Source organism: Pipra filicauda, unplaced genomic scaffold, assembly GCF_003945595.2.
Source record: "Pipra filicauda isolate LSUMZ 115617 unplaced genomic scaffold, ASM394559v2 scaffold26_size5592650_pilon, whole genome shotgun sequence".
Lineage (NCBI taxonomy): Eukaryota > Metazoa > Chordata > Aves > Passeriformes > Pipridae > Pipra > Pipra filicauda.
In genome coordinates this window covers 4907236-4923552 of record NW_024104387.1, presented here as the reverse complement: position 1 = coordinate 4923552, position 16317 = coordinate 4907236, and the positions used below count along the sequence as shown (strand labels likewise).

The 16317-nt window shown below is 37.6% G+C and overlaps 1 protein-coding gene across 4 annotated transcripts in view; it reads left to right on the top strand.

Moving 5' to 3' along the window:
• The window catches only part of IRAG1 (inositol 1,4,5-triphosphate receptor associated 1), a 105454-nt gene that overhangs the window by 19619 nt on the left and 69518 nt on the right, over positions 1–16317 (top strand). For 2 of the 4 annotated variants that reach the window (XM_027737032.2, XM_039382468.1), the window contains exons 3-5: positions 13502–13598; positions 14214–14351; positions 15572–15706. The gene's annotated coding sequence lies outside the window, so the exon portion shown is untranslated. Of the gene's footprint in view, positions 1–5063; positions 5185–13501; positions 13599–14213; positions 14352–15571; positions 15707–16317 lie in introns of those variants that run through there. The other 2 variants (XM_027737076.2, XM_027737042.2) reach the window with 1 other exon arrangement.

Here is a 16317-nt window from a genome sequence, read left to right as displayed (position 1 = left end):
GTATTACTTTTGGATCATTGTCCTCTCAAACATGAATAAACCTGGAAAGTAAAATCAATAGAATGCGGAAACGCACAATAATAGAGATTAAAAAAACCCAAACCAAACGCCCAAACCAACAGATGGGCAGGTCTCAGTTCCATGCTACAAAGTTAATGTGACCAGCCCTTGGTTTCACACTTTAAACAAAGGGCATGTTTAGCAGCACTTGCAGATTTTAATGTACGTTTTTTCACATTGTAGAATTTTCAAAGCACTTACTAATGTAAAACTGTGCCCATTTTGAAAGAGATCTAGCATTGACAGATTGTGCTGGCATGCAAAGTAAATTTCATATTACTTTCTTATTGTATTTCTTGGTATCTTTTCAGTAAAATCAGTTTCCAACAAGTGTAAATGAGTTTTCTAATCTCTCCCTGCCTTGCAAAAGCAATTTTAACAATGCAGTGCAGCTTTAATTTGTGAAGCAAAGTAATACAACATGATTTAGCAAACAGTAGGTTTCTGAGAGAATCTTTTCATCTTATGCTCAGGTATTCAGTTTCCCCTTATCTTACAATGAACCTTCCATGTGTATGGAGCCATTCATAGTAAATATCCACACTCTGTTCACTGGCTTTGTACCTGTGGGAAAAAACCAATATATTAGCATGTAAAATGGTTTGACCATTGGAAGGATACTGTGTGAGAAACAGGCTACCTTCAGATATGCTTCAGTCAGTGCTCCTTCTGCCAATGGCAAAATTGTAGCCCCTGGGGATAGATTTGCTAAGCAGCAAAATAATTTTTCACATTTTCTTAAAGAATTCACAGTTCTGAGTTTAACAGTGAGCTCTAGACTTTGAATTGGAAAAGCAGTTATTTCATTAAAAGTTGAAAACGATGCTATCTGGAAAGTGCAAAGAAGTAAGTTATTCTGAGCAAAATAGTCAGAAAGTTTAGGAAAGCTGCCATGAAAACAGATGAAATCATGAAGAATTATGTAAATCAAAAAATTGAATACTGTTTGGGATGGCAGGCAATGCGAGAGAGAGAATTTAGGACCAGAATTCTTAATCATGTTTTTTTTGAGCTAAACATATGAGTGATTGTTGAGGAGAAAGGTATGCCTTTGAAGACATTTTAAGTACAGTTAATTAGTGTAGTGACATTGTAGATGTCCCATTCCTTAGAAGTTTCTTTATGTGCTGCTTATATGGAGATATGCCCTTATTGAAGGACTATGTGTTGTGGTATGGACAGTGTAAGCCAAAAAACCAGGTCAGTGCAATGGAATATTCAGTGTTATAGAATTTAGGCTCCTTGTTTCTGGCTGCCAGCCCACCAGACTACACATAAACTCTATGAAGTCACCTTTTGTGGTCAGAAATGTTTGAAGACTGGGTAGGAAGACTGAAGAGCATGTGGCAGCAGCAACTCTCGAGCTCACTCAGCAGTTGTCCCATGTCAGCTGTCAGAAATAATGAAGTGTGTGCTCGCCTACAGCAAAACAGATACTGAAACAAATTTCTACCATGGGAGGTAAAAATGCTTTAAACCTCAGTGAGGTACAGCTGGTATTTCATCATTCATTAAATTATAGTAAGACTCATGTATAATAATTTTTTCTGCGAACCAAGGCTTTAGGGGAAGTTTAAAGTGTCCTAAAAATCAATTGAACTTTTTACTAAACATGTATCTGTGTAATATTCTCATATAAGGTGATTGTGCCGCTCTGCTCTGCACTGGGGCGGCCTCACCTGGAATATTGTGGCATTTTTGGGCACCACAATATAAGAAAGATGTTATACCATTAGAGAGTGTCCAAAGAAGGGCAAAGAAGATGGGGAAGGGCCTTGAGGGGAAGCTGTGTGAGGAGCAGCTGAGGGCACTTGGTGTGTTCAGCTGGAGGAGACTGAGGGGAGACCTCACTGCAGTTACAACTTCCCAGTGAGGAGAAGAGGAGGGAGAGGCACTGATCTCTGCTCTGTGGTGACCAGTGACAGGACCAAGGGAATGGCCTGAAGTTGTGTCAGGAGAGGTTTAGTTTGGGTATTAGGAAAAGGTTCTTCCCCCAGAGGGTGGTTGGGCACTGAACAGGCTCCCCACGGAAATGGTCACAGCACCAAGCCTGTCAGAGTTCAAGAAGCATTTGGAGGATACTCTCAGGCCCATGGTGTGACTCTTGGGGATAGTCCTGTGCAGGGCCAGTTGTACTCAATGATCCTTATGGGTCCCTTCCAATTCAGGATATTCTGTGATTCTGTGATAAGAACATGTTGGGCTACATTTTGAAGAGATTCTCTGATGGCTTTGTCATTCATCTGATGTAATAGCAGTTTGATTTCCTTTTTTAGTTTCTTGCTGATTCAAAGCCTTTTATTGCTCCGCTCTAAAAATTTCATTAATTTATCTGTTGCTGCCTTTTATAGTCTCTAAAGAATGTCAGACTTGGTGTGAGAAATGCACCCACTGCAGGGAGATGATGCAGTAACTGCTCTCCTAAAGACTCAGCTGCACATTCACTCTTTTCTCAGGATTGCTTTTGGAAGTGCTCACTACAGAGCAACATGTGGAAACAACAGGCAAATGTGCCTCTGTTTCAGAGGCAAGAGCTGATTGCTGGTGGTTGTAGCTGCCTTCTTCTCACCAAAGTGAGGTTTAGTAGAGCAATGTGACAGTAGGACTGTTTTCCCCACTGGGAACTACTGCTAGTTGTTTATAAATGTTTGTCTTTTCTCCTTCCGAGAGCTTCTTTCTTTCATGCAGTAGGAAGAAAACAGCATTTGCATCTTGAATTTACTATTCAAGTCAAATTTGTCAGACTGGTGCTGTTCATTTTCCATGTGATGAATTGCTTGTAAGCTGCAAAACAACTGACAGTAATTTTCAAAACACCAGAGTGACTAAAGAAGTGAGACCAATAAATAAAAGCTATTGAAAAGAATAAAATCTTAGCATAATTTAAAAGCTAAATTGAAAGTAGCCTTGTAAAAGTATAAAAAGAATCCTTCAGCTCCCATCTATTCCTTTGTGCTAGGCTGTTGTAGTCTCCCTAGATGAGATATCCCAGCCTTTTCAAGCAATCCTTGTATTTACAGAGATGAAATGGTGTGAGCTATTTGTTGTGAATCTGTAGCAAAAGCTGCTCTACTTCGTGATTCATAATGAAAATATTCTTGCCCTTTCCAAATGCTAGAAGGGCACCCTCTGTGCAGAAGCTGATAGCACTGTGTTTTGTTTCTGTTGACATGTGTTTTGTCCACTTGGGCAGCAGGAGATGTTGTGTAGGTGTGTATTTTCCTCTTCTGCTGTAAGTGTGAAAAATGCTGGCAGGCTTTTTCCTGGTTAAGTTTCAGCCCAGTAACTGGGCAGTAGAATGTGAGCTGGTAGTGACTGAGCATGTAATCAAACGGGGAAATATTTTTGCTTTCTTGGTCAGGTAAAATGCAAAGTAAATTTTGAAAAAAAAAAGAGAATGACTGGGTGGACAGACTCTTCCACGGAGTCCATAAGAAAAACTGGCACCGTGGGTCTGTGTGTTTTTGCAGGGCTATGGTTTCTACATATTCGAAAGCCAAATTTATTCATGCACATGACCTATTGTGATAGGTTAGTCTCTTAACCAGGCAAAATATAAATAAGGGAATAGTCTCTTCACATTGTGCAATTGAACCTATTTGCATTTGATAGTTATGGTTGTGAAGGTAAGCTTGAAAAATGGAATGATGAGTCAACCTTCTTGGAAGAAGGAATTTAGTTTCTTTCTTTCCTCCTTACTTTCTCATGAGTTCCCCCAGGGTATTTGACTTTGCTAAAATGGGTTACTGTGGAAGTACCAGTCATCTTAGATATGAATAGTGAGAACAGAAATTTCCTCTCCATTAATGAAGTTTTTACTTTTCAGGAAGGGAATGAGGTAGTTGTAACAGGTTAGACTGTGGTCTAAAGTTGAGGTGACACAGTGCAAGGAAACACAGAGTATTTATGCAGGTTACCAGCTCTCCTGTGCCTGTTTCTTAACACCTCTTCTGGTGCTTATTTCGAGACAATGAGGTCATCACATGGTATCTAAGGCTGAGAATTGAATCCTAGAGATAAAGAGTTTGAATGTAGATATGTAGATAAAATACATCCCTACAGTTACTTTTATGGTTTTTTACAGTTTATGGATCTAAAAAAAAATGCGAGATCACTTCTTTTACTTTCTGCAACAGTCAGTTTGAGGTCTGATTTGACCAAGAGGGGTGTGATTTGTACTCTGCTGCAGAGTAGCATCCGTTCTGTTTTCCCTTTCAGAGGAATGGTGTGACTGCTGAGGTCTCCACATGTCAATGTACAGGCCAGAACAGTTGCTTGTGTGACCATTGAAATAAAGGGAACCCAAAAAACTCTTTATTGTTGAACTCAAACTTTACTGTCTTGGTCTAGTAGTAGTTGGGCTTCTCCAGGGGGATTAAGCTGTGCAGTTGCAGAAGTGTGGAAGGTTTTAACTAATGATATATTAGGAATGTAGCAAAATGTTTGAGTGAGTGGACACAGTCAGGACCTTAATATGTTGAGTGGTTTATCAGTGCAGTGAATTCAATCCTTTTAGCCTTTTATACAGAAAATACAAAGCTTGAGAGGGTTATTAGTGAAGCACTAATGAAATCCAGCAAACCATGCACATGTCTGCAAAGTATAAGGTAAAAACCAGTAAAGTTCATTTTTGAAGTTCTCAGCAAGATGGTGCTGTGAAAGACACAGCTAAATGGACAATGGCAAACAAAATTAAAGGCTCTGGAGCTCAGAGACAGATAACATCTTACTTAGCTCTATGTAGCAGATTTTTGACCATCTCTTCCCAAATGACTAAGTAAGTCTGGTCTATCAAGTGGGATGATAAAAAGAGATGGATGCTAGATCTAGTCATTTTAATTACCTGGATTTGTTCCATTGAAATGTGGTTGCCAGGATATTGTTGCCTGAGTTATATAGAAGACAAATGCAGATGCTATATTCCTGCTTGTACAGAGGATGACAACATTTTTGCAAAGTTTTCCCATTTGAGCATTTCTCATGCCATTCAAAAACACTGTTTAAATAGTCATAGCTGTGTACTTGAGGTGTGGCATTATCTCCTCTTCTCAACGTGAACAGAGAAATTACTCTGTATGTGAAGAATCCATCTCAGATGAAAGAAACAAGAGAGACCTCAGCAAGGTAAGGGATTAAATCTGAGACAGGTATTTTCATTTTATTTCTGGTTTTATACTTGTGTAAATCAGATCAACTGAGCATGCTGCTCCACCAGATCTCACTTTTATAGGCTAATATAGGATTATACAAGGACTACATTGAACTGGGATAATTCAGGCTGCTTATTCAGATGACTTGCCTTGCAAGGATTTATAAAACTGTGAGCCCCACTCACCATAGTCTGGAGTGTGACATACCAGTACTAAGGCAGCACTAGCCCAGCAATGGTAGCACAAAGCTAATAAAGTTATTGCAATGCCCAGACCATCTTCAGTATCTCACTTAAAGCTGGCTTAGCTCTGTTTGGTCTAGAGCATTAGGACTGGACATGTTCAAAAGAGGACTTTCTAAAAAGTCAATAAATGACTTTGAGTTCGTAGGGAAGAGAATAAATTTGCTCCTGCAGGGTAAACATGCAGTTATCCCAGAGAAAACAGCAGATGGGTTCAACAGCTAATAGGTTTAAAAAGAGCATCTGCAGTTTATTTCTTCCTTCCCTTCCTTAAAATTGCATATATAGGTTATCTGAGTGTAGAACACATGTGGGTTTCTTTAATCATCTCTGAATGATTGAAAAGAGCATAAAATGTATCTTCAGGATAGAAAACATTGAACTATTTTTCAGTAATTTGGTTTAGGGTCTGGATACACACTTGGGTCAGATTTCAGTGACTCTAGATTTCTCCTGGCTTATTATTAATTCTCATGTTGCTGAAGGCTTTTTGGGGTGTTTGGGGTCTTTTCCCCTTTTCGTTAAATGTTTCATCAGTAAAACATTCCATAATCCTGTTTGTGGAATATGTTAACTTGCGATCAGGATTTCTGTTAACTTCAGGTCCTTTCCCGTGAACAATGTCTGCTTAACATTCCTCCTTTGCATACGGTATAATTGTTCTCTCATGGATATGCAAACAACCCTTCTGCCCCTCTCCTTGTTCCTCTGCCTTGCAAGAGTCAAATCATTCTATCAGTCAGGAGAATTGTTCTAAAATTCCTCTGATTTGGCTAAGAAGTAACATCTTATTAGCCCTAGTGACAGCATGGGTGACAGCTCCCAGTTTCCTGTTTGGTTCCACTTAGGTTTTGCTGAGGTTTTATGCACCCACTTTTAAGCAGTTGTTTAGTAAAAATCCTTTTTTTAAAAAAGTACTTGTTGCACCCCATGTCTAATTCATTTATAAGAACAGTGTTCCTGACAAAATATTAGAATTCCTCTTAAAAACAGAGCATATGAAATCCAGTGGAATGTAGGTTGATCTAGATAAACAGGGGGACAGAACATGAAAACTGTAAGTAAACTCTTACCATTTATTTCTCTGCAGGTGAGTAGAATCCCAGTCAGCCATTATATAACCAAATTTACCTGTGATAACGTGTCACCAAAATATACAAGCAAATTAAGGTGTACATAAAAGGTAAGGCAATTTTACCATGCTAAGAAGGGACATGAGGTGGTCTCTGGTAACCACACTTGATATAGAATTACATTTTGTCCAAAGGCATCTTTAGATTTCTGACTGAAGTGTTAAAAAAGTGGATAGCAAAATGTCAAGTAACTATTAAGTCACTCTTAGAAGGAAAATAATCCTAAGCTTTATTTGAGGAAATCCTGGAAGTTTCCAAATAGTGCTTTTATTTTATGACATTTTCTTGTTTATGTGGCACTGATCTGATAAGTGAATCATTTTGTTGTTCTGTAGTGCAAGCATAGTTTGGTTTTAATCATGCTGATACCTACTTTCATTCTTGGCCTAAGAAATAAACTGGAATTCACTGTATGTTTTAGCAAACAATAGATATTTGGATGAGGTACCTCACAACTTAGTGCTTATAAGGCTTTAAACAAACAATCTGCTCTCTGATTGTTCCACAAATGAGATTATACTCTTCTTGTTCAGGCTTTTGTTAGACTCCTGAGCCCACAGGCAGTGGCTTCCAAGGATTTTACTATGCACTGACACGCTTTCCTCCTTTGGCTCTGGCATTTTTTCCTCTGCTGCTGCTTCACAGTAGTAGGAATCTAAATCCCATCTGTTTGGGAAACATCCTGAATGTTTGGTTTTCTGTCTTGTTTGAGGGCAAGTAACTGACTAACAAATTCCTCACATTGCTCCATGGATATGTTGTCTAAGGGTTACAGTTAACCTCTTCCAAAAATGCTAGAAGCGATACAAGAAACTATAGTTTTCAGGGAGTCTTAAAACAACATGAAGCTTTAAAGGCATGAAAAATACCCAATTTCAACAACAACCAAAAAAATTTCTCTTCTATACCCTGGAGTTCATCCAACAACCCTGACTAGGTTTCTGCTCCTCACCTTGCCTGTTTTGTATTGTTTTCCTTTTCCAGTTTTGTGAAGATTATGCTGGTCTCTTCTTTGTTTCTGTGGACTTACTCATGACTCATGACTTCTTCCCAAGAGACTCCATCTCCTTTTTTTTCCCCCTTGTTTAAGGAAGACTCCCAAATGCAATTCCTCAGGAGGATAATAATAGCAGCTCTTTCTAACTCTAGCCAATATCATAAATATTTATTTTTTCAGTCGGAGCAGAAAAGACATTTCAGTGTTTTCCATTGTTCCTGGCTTGGTGAATATATACTCTACTAGCAGAAAAAAACCCAACTTTTTCTATGGCTGCAGCAACTTTCATAGTAATACTGTGGTATGAACTGGTATACACATATAACAGTTCCACAAATCATTACATATGTTCCATTGACTTCCACTTAATTTGTATGTGTGCACATGGTTTGTGGTAAAAAAATGTAAGCTTAAGAGAAGCTTAAAAAATGCTTTCTAAGCAGTCTTTTCTGCTTGTCATTAATTTATTACCTTTTTTTTTTCAATCCATGATGCAAGAACATGATGCACTTCAGTCTGGCTGGATTCCTGTTGGTGAGAAGGCTTATTGCCACAAATCAAAGGAATTTTAATAGAATTTGATATGTCAAATTCAAATTACAGTCACTCTGCTCCTGTTTAACTGGCTGCCAAATTTGGATTTGAGAGGAATGTTCTCCAGAGTGCACAGATAACCTGTTGTTCAGTTGCTGTGGACAGTTCTATTGTTTCACTGCCAGGTTGTGTTTAGAGGTTTTTATTTGTTTCAGATGGTGCTTCTTGCCCCTGCCTTTCCCTTCCCTTTGAGATCCAGGCTGCCAATGTGTAACTGCAGGAGAGCAGGGCCCAGGCAGGGGCTGAATTGCAGCTCCTCCTCCTTCTTTCTCTTTCCTATATAATTGAGTTGTAACTGGCTATTTTGGTTTTCGGTTTAGATCACAAAAGATTCTTTTCTTATTCCAGATTTGAATGAATCCCTATGAAATTCAAGCCAATCAAATTCTACTGAAGCTGCAATAAAAGTCCAGTGCAGTTTCAGACTATTTATATAGCTACATCTAGCTCTAGCTAATGCATCCTTACCAAGGGAAAAGCATGGAGTTATGCTGAGCACTGGCTTAGCCACACATATTTACTGATCTCTGTACCTTGTAAAATTGTATGGGATTTGTACATGCTCATTTAAGATTTGATTTTAATTTTTTTTTTAAGATGACCAGCTGATAAAAGGAGATTTTATGTCTTAGTTTGCCTGATATCAAATAATTGTGCATATTCTCTTCTGTAGCTGAAATAGCTTTTCTGCATTTTATCCTATTGACTGAATGGCTCCCAATTCATGCTGATCTTTCCCAATTGTTTGCTTTTTACTGAAGGTTTTCAGAGCTTTGTTTCAGCTGGATGTAAACTCAGTCACTATAAGAAACCATGTGTGAAAAGGGAAATCGGAGTTAAAGGGCTTTTTTAATGTATTTTGGGTTACAAAATGTTATCTAAATAGAAATACATTTGAATCAATTGGGAAAAACATCTTTGCCAGACACAGCTTTCCTTTTTTCATTTGCAAAGAAAGCAGAACAGCAATAGCTGTGTAAGCAAATACCAATACATATTTTTATGTGATCAGACCTTGAGGAGCTGATAAGAAAATGCAACAATCCAGCACAGATTCAGGAGTACAAGGATGAGCAGCCTTGCTAGTTTTCAGAAACTAAAACTGGAAACAAGTCTAAGAAATGTAAATGTGAAGAGCGTGTAAGTCTTCGAATAAAACAGAGTGAGCATAGTTGTTTGGGGTTTTTGGTAAGAGGCATCAAAGCAGGACAGAAAGCAAGTTTTAAAAAGTTTATCAGAAGGTTTTATCCAACTGTGCATTTCCCCAAAGAGGGATCAAATACTGGAGTGAACAAGCAACACTTTGAAGCCCGAGATTTCAATGTGCTGGAGCAGAGTGCTTTTTGTTGGGGTTCTCTGGACAAAACTTTCAAAAATTATAATTGCTTCTATTCAAAATTGCAACCACATGGTTTTCCAAGAGGACTAAGAATTCAAAAGCAGGGATTATAAAATCAGCAGGTTTTATTTACCTCTATGCAATTGTTATTTTCCCTGGCTTTTTTCTCAATAAGAAATTAGGATTTATGTTTGTGAATCAGGTAAACAAAGGTTTTGGTGGCTTTTTTTATTTTCTGGTTTTTAATTTTTGAGTTAATACCTCACCTTACAAACTTGTCTGAAAGGGGTTTTTTATGGACTACACTTAATTGTATAAACTGACTTTTATAGAGAAACATATTTTTAGGTAAATGCCTTTGGTATGTGGTATTTCACACTTGTAACTGAGTGTAAAAAGTACTTTATGAACCTTTTTAAAGTCATATGAGTAATCACATGCAAATTGCAGCCTGGAGCTGCATAAATGTTAGTTGTATTGCTTGAATATTTTAATGACATTAATTAACAACAACAATAAAAAAGGATTATGATGTGATACCAAGACCATGTCACAATACTGTTAAAGCAGCTTTAAAAATATTTCAATTCAGAACCTTTTGCCTTGTGGCATAACTAATATCTGGCATAAATGGTTCTGATATGAAAGACCACCAAGGGGGTTCTGAGGATGAGGACAAGAGTGAGAGTTATTTTATTGTATTTAGATTGAGGAATCAACCAATAAAAACTAATTTTCTTGCTGTCTTGAGCAAGTTCCTTTATCCCATGCAGTTAAATGCTTTCTAGAATTAATAAAACTGTTTCTAAAAAATACTGTTTTCCGTGCAGGAAGAGGAGTGAAGATTGTCAAGAAGAGTATTCTCCTTAAGGAAATAACTGTTTTTCAAACTCTGTATTGTTTCAAAAGAAAAATGTCATCTTAGTGTAAAATTAAGGGGGGAGGGAAGAAATATGTTAAGTAAATGAAGTTATAAGTGCATTTGCATAGTCTGGAGCAACAGCTTGAAAAAGGGTGATTTGTATTTCAACCTCAGGCTCCCTGGAATGCCATAATTCCACAGCTCTATCATTTGCCTCTCTCACAATGTCATGCAACTCAGCACTTTTTCTGTGAATTGGCTATTTTACAATTGATACCCCTTCTTGTTTTATTTCTCCATTATCCAGCTCCTCCCACAAAGACCAGGTGATTGAATTAATTGTGTTGTACTGTAGCTGGACTTCAAGGGCAAGGGAAACCAGCAACCAGATGTCATAAGATTCAACTCTTGAGCTGATTTTGAAAAGGATGCAGGCAGCTAGGAGAAATACATGGCTTTTCTGGAAAATAGAAACACTGTGAAGTCATGAGATTGTCTCCAGAAACAGTGGGAGCATTTCTAGGAAAAAGGAATGCTACAGTCATTTTTCCTAACTGAAGCAATCCTCTGCAAATGCAACTAATAATGTCAGTCAAGAGCAAATGATGAAGCAATACCGAATATTTTCCTTCCTTCTCCTGGTCAAAGCTATGCAGTTTGTTCTAGGGAAAACATTTGCTTGGGAAAATCTACATCACTGCCACCTCCATCACTGTGTGGAGGATTGGAGCATGGGTTTGTCCATGCTGTGTTTACATTCCTTATAGTGCACTGTTCAGGGGATCTGAGCCCATCTGTGTGTGAATCCCACTCAGGGTGGAAGAAGGGGCTTCAGAAGCCAAGCTGCTGCCAGCTGTTCTCATCCTGCTGGTGAAAGCCCAGATGTTCCCGGGAACATCTGTGGGATAGGGGGTAAAAAGTGGATTGGTTTCAGCCTGCCCTGTTAGATGTCTATTATAAAATTAGAACAGCTGTTTTCACTCTGTTCCAACCCTACTGGAGGGAGAAAGAGAAAACAAGGACTTATTCCATTCTGGGACTGGCAGGAGAACTGAGCACCTGTCAGTGTTGGTATCCTGTGCTAAAATATCCACTTCAGAGCATGACACTGTGACACTCTCAGGTGCAGCACAGTGATATATCACACTGACCATTTCTTTTACTGCTAAACTCTGCTACAATGGCAGCATCAGAACGCTCCTGGATCATTGCTGCAGCTTTAGTCCTCTGAGCGTGAAGTACAGGATATATAAATCCTTTTCCCACTGAATGGTTGGGCCATTCAGGAAAGATAAGCAGGAAGAAATGCATAGGACTGCTTTCTGCTACCCCTCACCTTGAAACTGGACAAACCTTTAGTAAATGTGAGGAGAACAAATGAGCTGTATTATAAAGAAGAAAATAAATATTGTCTGTGAGCTGTAAAGCATCCTGCAAGGTAACAGAATGTAAAAATGCATAATTACAGGATATGTTTAAACATAATCATACTTTTCTGCCTGTATTCTGAGCCAAAATTGCTGGATTCAGGGTTAATTAATATGCTTCACATTTAGTTAAACCCTCTTCATCCCGGGATCACCGTATCTCATCTACGTTACTGGATTCTCACATCTTCAAATAATATTGGAATTGTTTTGGGTTTGTCTTGGATTTTTTTTTTTATGTTATGAGATAATAGGTGAAAGAAAGGCCTGAAACTGTTTGTGGATGAAGATGCTATGTTTTAAATAAAGCAAACACTATCTCAAAAAGCAGAATCACTTGATCTGGTGATTTAAACACAGCACTGGTGAGTGTTTTGTTGCCTTATTGCAGTATGACATGATTCAACTCAAAATATGTATTTCCTAGTAAAAGCACATCAGTCTCTTGTTTTGTGAAAGTTCAGTATATCACAAGGTAACAATGATTTTTATATAAATATATACATTTTTATATAAACATAGGTTAGGGTACCTGCTCATCAGATTTTTTTGGTGTTGAATTTCTTTATACAAGACTGCTGTTAGGCTTAACATTCCTTTTAAAAGAACAGATAAACACTTTTTATAATTCTGTGAATATGTGTATAAAAAATAGAAAATATTGCTCATAATTTTAAAAAACCAAACAAACCTGAGTTTGGTGGCGTTTTTGAACAAAACCACTTCTGTCTTTTAGAACTAGGACATTCATCTTGAAGAGAGTCTTAGGAAGAGAACATGCAGAAAAATAGGTCACTGGTTTCTCATTAATAAACACCCACTAGGAAAATATGATCAGACTCAAGTGTGGGAACAAATGTAGAGAGGAGTTATCAGGTTTTAGATTTGAGGTGAAAAGGATACAATCTAGATCAGAGGGAAGGATAAAAAAGGGAGTGTGGAAGGAGCAGGCAAAGAAAATATAATTTTAAAGTTTCATGTCAATACTGGTATATCCTTGCAACAAGTCAGAAAACTGTGTTTTGGGCAGTTCTGGAAGCATGACAAAAATGCAGTGTGATTTAGGGGCTATCTGGGAAAAAAATGGAAATGCATCCTTTTAAATGAGTGCAAAGGATGAAGCACCAGCCCTCTGCCCAACAGCTACTTCTATGTAAAGCTATGAAAAAGTAGAATAAACGATTCTATTAATCCCAGCTTTCTTCTTGCAATGCTTTGATGCAGACAAACATTTAGCTATGTACATATGGTGATCTGAATATGCATAATCAATTAATGTTGTATTCTGAAACTGCAAAACTTTTAACACCTGCCTGGTATAAATGTGTTATTTGAGTGAGACTTTTAGAAAAATTTTAAAATTGGGTAGCTCCAAAGAGACAAGCAAAAGTCATAGCTGCATCCCCAAATTGAATCCTCTTTCTGTAAAACATCAAGTTACTTCCTTAAAATCTTCCTAAAATGTTCTTACATGTATTTAGCCTATATAACAAATTTTACCCCCTTTTTTTTTTTTTGGAAACAGTTGGACCATGCTGGCTGAAAATCAACATTTTGAAGCCAAACACGTTAACACAAATGATCACAATTCTGTCAGATCTCAAATAACTGCAAAGCTGCAGTGTTGCAATAGGAAGTGACAGACAATTTTATCTACAGGCATTCCTATTGATACTCTTTTTTTTTGCTTTTTTAAGTGCACTACCTTAAAATTCTCTATGGAAAAGTACAAAGACATGAACCAGCTGATGAACCCTGCAACAGTCTGACAGCAATCATCCAGTCAACAGAAATGTATGTTAAAGCTTTTCTCTAAACTTCTACTGGTAGAAGTGCAATAAGTTTTCTGTCCATATTTTTTTTTCACAAGCTGCTTGGAAACTTCAGAATAAATGAAAAAAAAGTAAAATTCCGGCATTGAAAACAAGTATTAACCAAAATCAGTCTCTGATCACAGTTTATACTTATTTTTACTTTCTGCTGTAGGAATGGAGAGCAATTACGGTGTCCCTAATAAAAGCTTCCTGCTTTGCTTCCTGATAAATTTATTTTTACCATGTGGCAAATGTACCCTGCAAATAATTCTTAAAGCCTTAAGGCTGTTAATTGGGTCTGCAAGAATTCTGGATCAATATGGGTAGGGGATATGCAGGTATCAAGTTTCACGTGTGATTAAGAATCATTATTTAGGATTAATTCAGCAAGAGAATTCCAGCTTAAACCCTTTTTAAAAAGTCTGTCTTGCATCTTTTTCCTAAGAAAAGTCATGCTTTTCTTTCTGTGGATTAAAGTATCTTCTTGCAATATTTTAATTGTCCATTTTTTTTAGGCTGGACTATGATAGGAAGTCCAAATTCAATATGAATTCTGAATTCAGGGAGAAGTATAACTTTTACTATTTTGGCCTAGATTACTTTGCAGCACCAGTCCACTTGTACTTCAGATTGCTGTAGTATGCATGTACATCCATGTGGAAGGAGAAGCCTGCCATCCTTTGGAATTTTCTTTTCCTAATTCTTCATTTCTGTCTAACTTCTCCCAGACAAGGTAAGAGAGAGATTAGTCACAGTGATTTTTAACCTCTTCAGCTTTCTGAAAACATCCCCTGAAAAGTTATGTTCAAACTTCATCACTCCTCTTTTTCTGGAATCCTTCTATTGTAGATCCCATTTTAACCCCCTTACCCCCCCAAAATCAAAACACAAAATGAGCTCTGGTGGGACCTGTTCTATATGGATAATTACTCACCCAGTGCCATGACTGTGTCAAATCTTCTGGATTATTTTCTTTCATTGAAAACCTTTTCCTTTTTTTTTTCCCCTTAAAAATATTAAAACTAACAGTGCATTTTTTTTTCATTTGGGTCATCTTCCCAAACAGTTTTCCTGTAGAACACAGGACAATCATGTAACAATGTATTAAACACATTGCTTGCACGTGTGCTAAGGTTTCAATTACTATTAACAGAAATTAGGGCTGAACCTCAGAAAACAGTTAATTAGAGGAAATGAAATGCATCCATGACCTTGGAAGACTCCATGTGTGCTAAAAAATATTTGATATATTTAGCTTCTTGGCAGGCTAGATTTTAAGGGCATGGAAACAGGGTAACTTCCTTGCCCACAAAGGTTTAAATTTCTGATACTGTTTTGCTTTCCCTTAAGCTATTATAAACATCCTAATATGGTGCTTTATTGGAACTTCGTTTTTAAAACCACTTTCTTAAAGGGAGGAAGAAGAAAAAAAAATAAGACATGAATATGAGAAATGAAAATGCAATGGTTGCTGCAGATGCTTTGTGTAAGATTTGTCCTGAAAGACTTGGCCATTTAAACTGTGTTTGTCAGTTTGGATCATTTTATTGATGATCTGGCAATGAATGCTAGAAAACAAGTTGGCATCTCGGACTCTGCCTGTTTCTCATATAGAGATTATTAGCTGGCTATTTTTAGACTGAGAAAAATGTTAGCTTTAAAAATAAAAAGGTTCATTAAGGCTTAATGAGTAGGGTTTTTGCAGGCACTTGGAGTACTTCTCCCTGAAGTCTCAAGTCTTTCTGTGTAACATGGACTAGTTTACAGGATCATCTGTACCTCGAAGCATGCCCTCAAAGCAAACTTTATTTACACTCTTGTCAACATAGATGTTTTCTTTAGGATGCCTGGGCTCCAGCACACACCTCCTTGCCTTGTTCTGCAGGCTCTGCAATTGAATATTCTTTAATTTAACATTTCTGATTCATGTGAAGTGCTTTTCTTTTGCTGCAGAAAGTTGGAAGCAAATCCCCTGCCTTCCAGAAGACTCACGTAGAAAAGTTGCTGCATAAATGTTATTAAAGTGCCATAAAGTTTTGTTCCATTTTGCATAAATGATCCAGCACAGCTGCTCAGCTGACTGGCAGAGTGAGTATCGACTTAATATCATCCTGTTGAACCAGCATCCATTTTAGTTCAGTTATTCTGGATTCCATTTGGGATTTAGTATTCAGCAGAGTCCCAGATGGGGAAATTTTACTGCATGTTTTGCCTTGTATTTTTTTTTGTTTCATGTCTTTACTGATCAGACTTGTTATTATTTTGGGGTTTTTTTTCCTCTCTGCATGAAGATTCCTGGCAGATAAGAATTCCATACATGAAGGAGATTTGCATAACGGGTGCCAGCAGGGGAGAAAAGGTGACTTCACTTTAGTGTGCACTATAATGTTAGCAACATACAAGCCAGAAAACCCACAGAGAACACAAATCTGATGCAAGACTAAATATTTAAATTAGCAAAAAAATTCTCTGTAAGAAAGTGAAGGGACATAGCAAAAATCGGACATAAATCTTAACACAGTTAACTAGTTTTTCCATACAGTTGAGAAATAAGATGATGAGAATGGCTAATTCTGTTGATTCCATAAACAAAATTCCCAGTGCTCATTGTTATTTTCGAGGTGGACCTGACATTGACAGAGAGGCATTCTAGATGTGGTGGGACAAAAGTCTTAACTGATAAAAATCCTTTTGGGGTG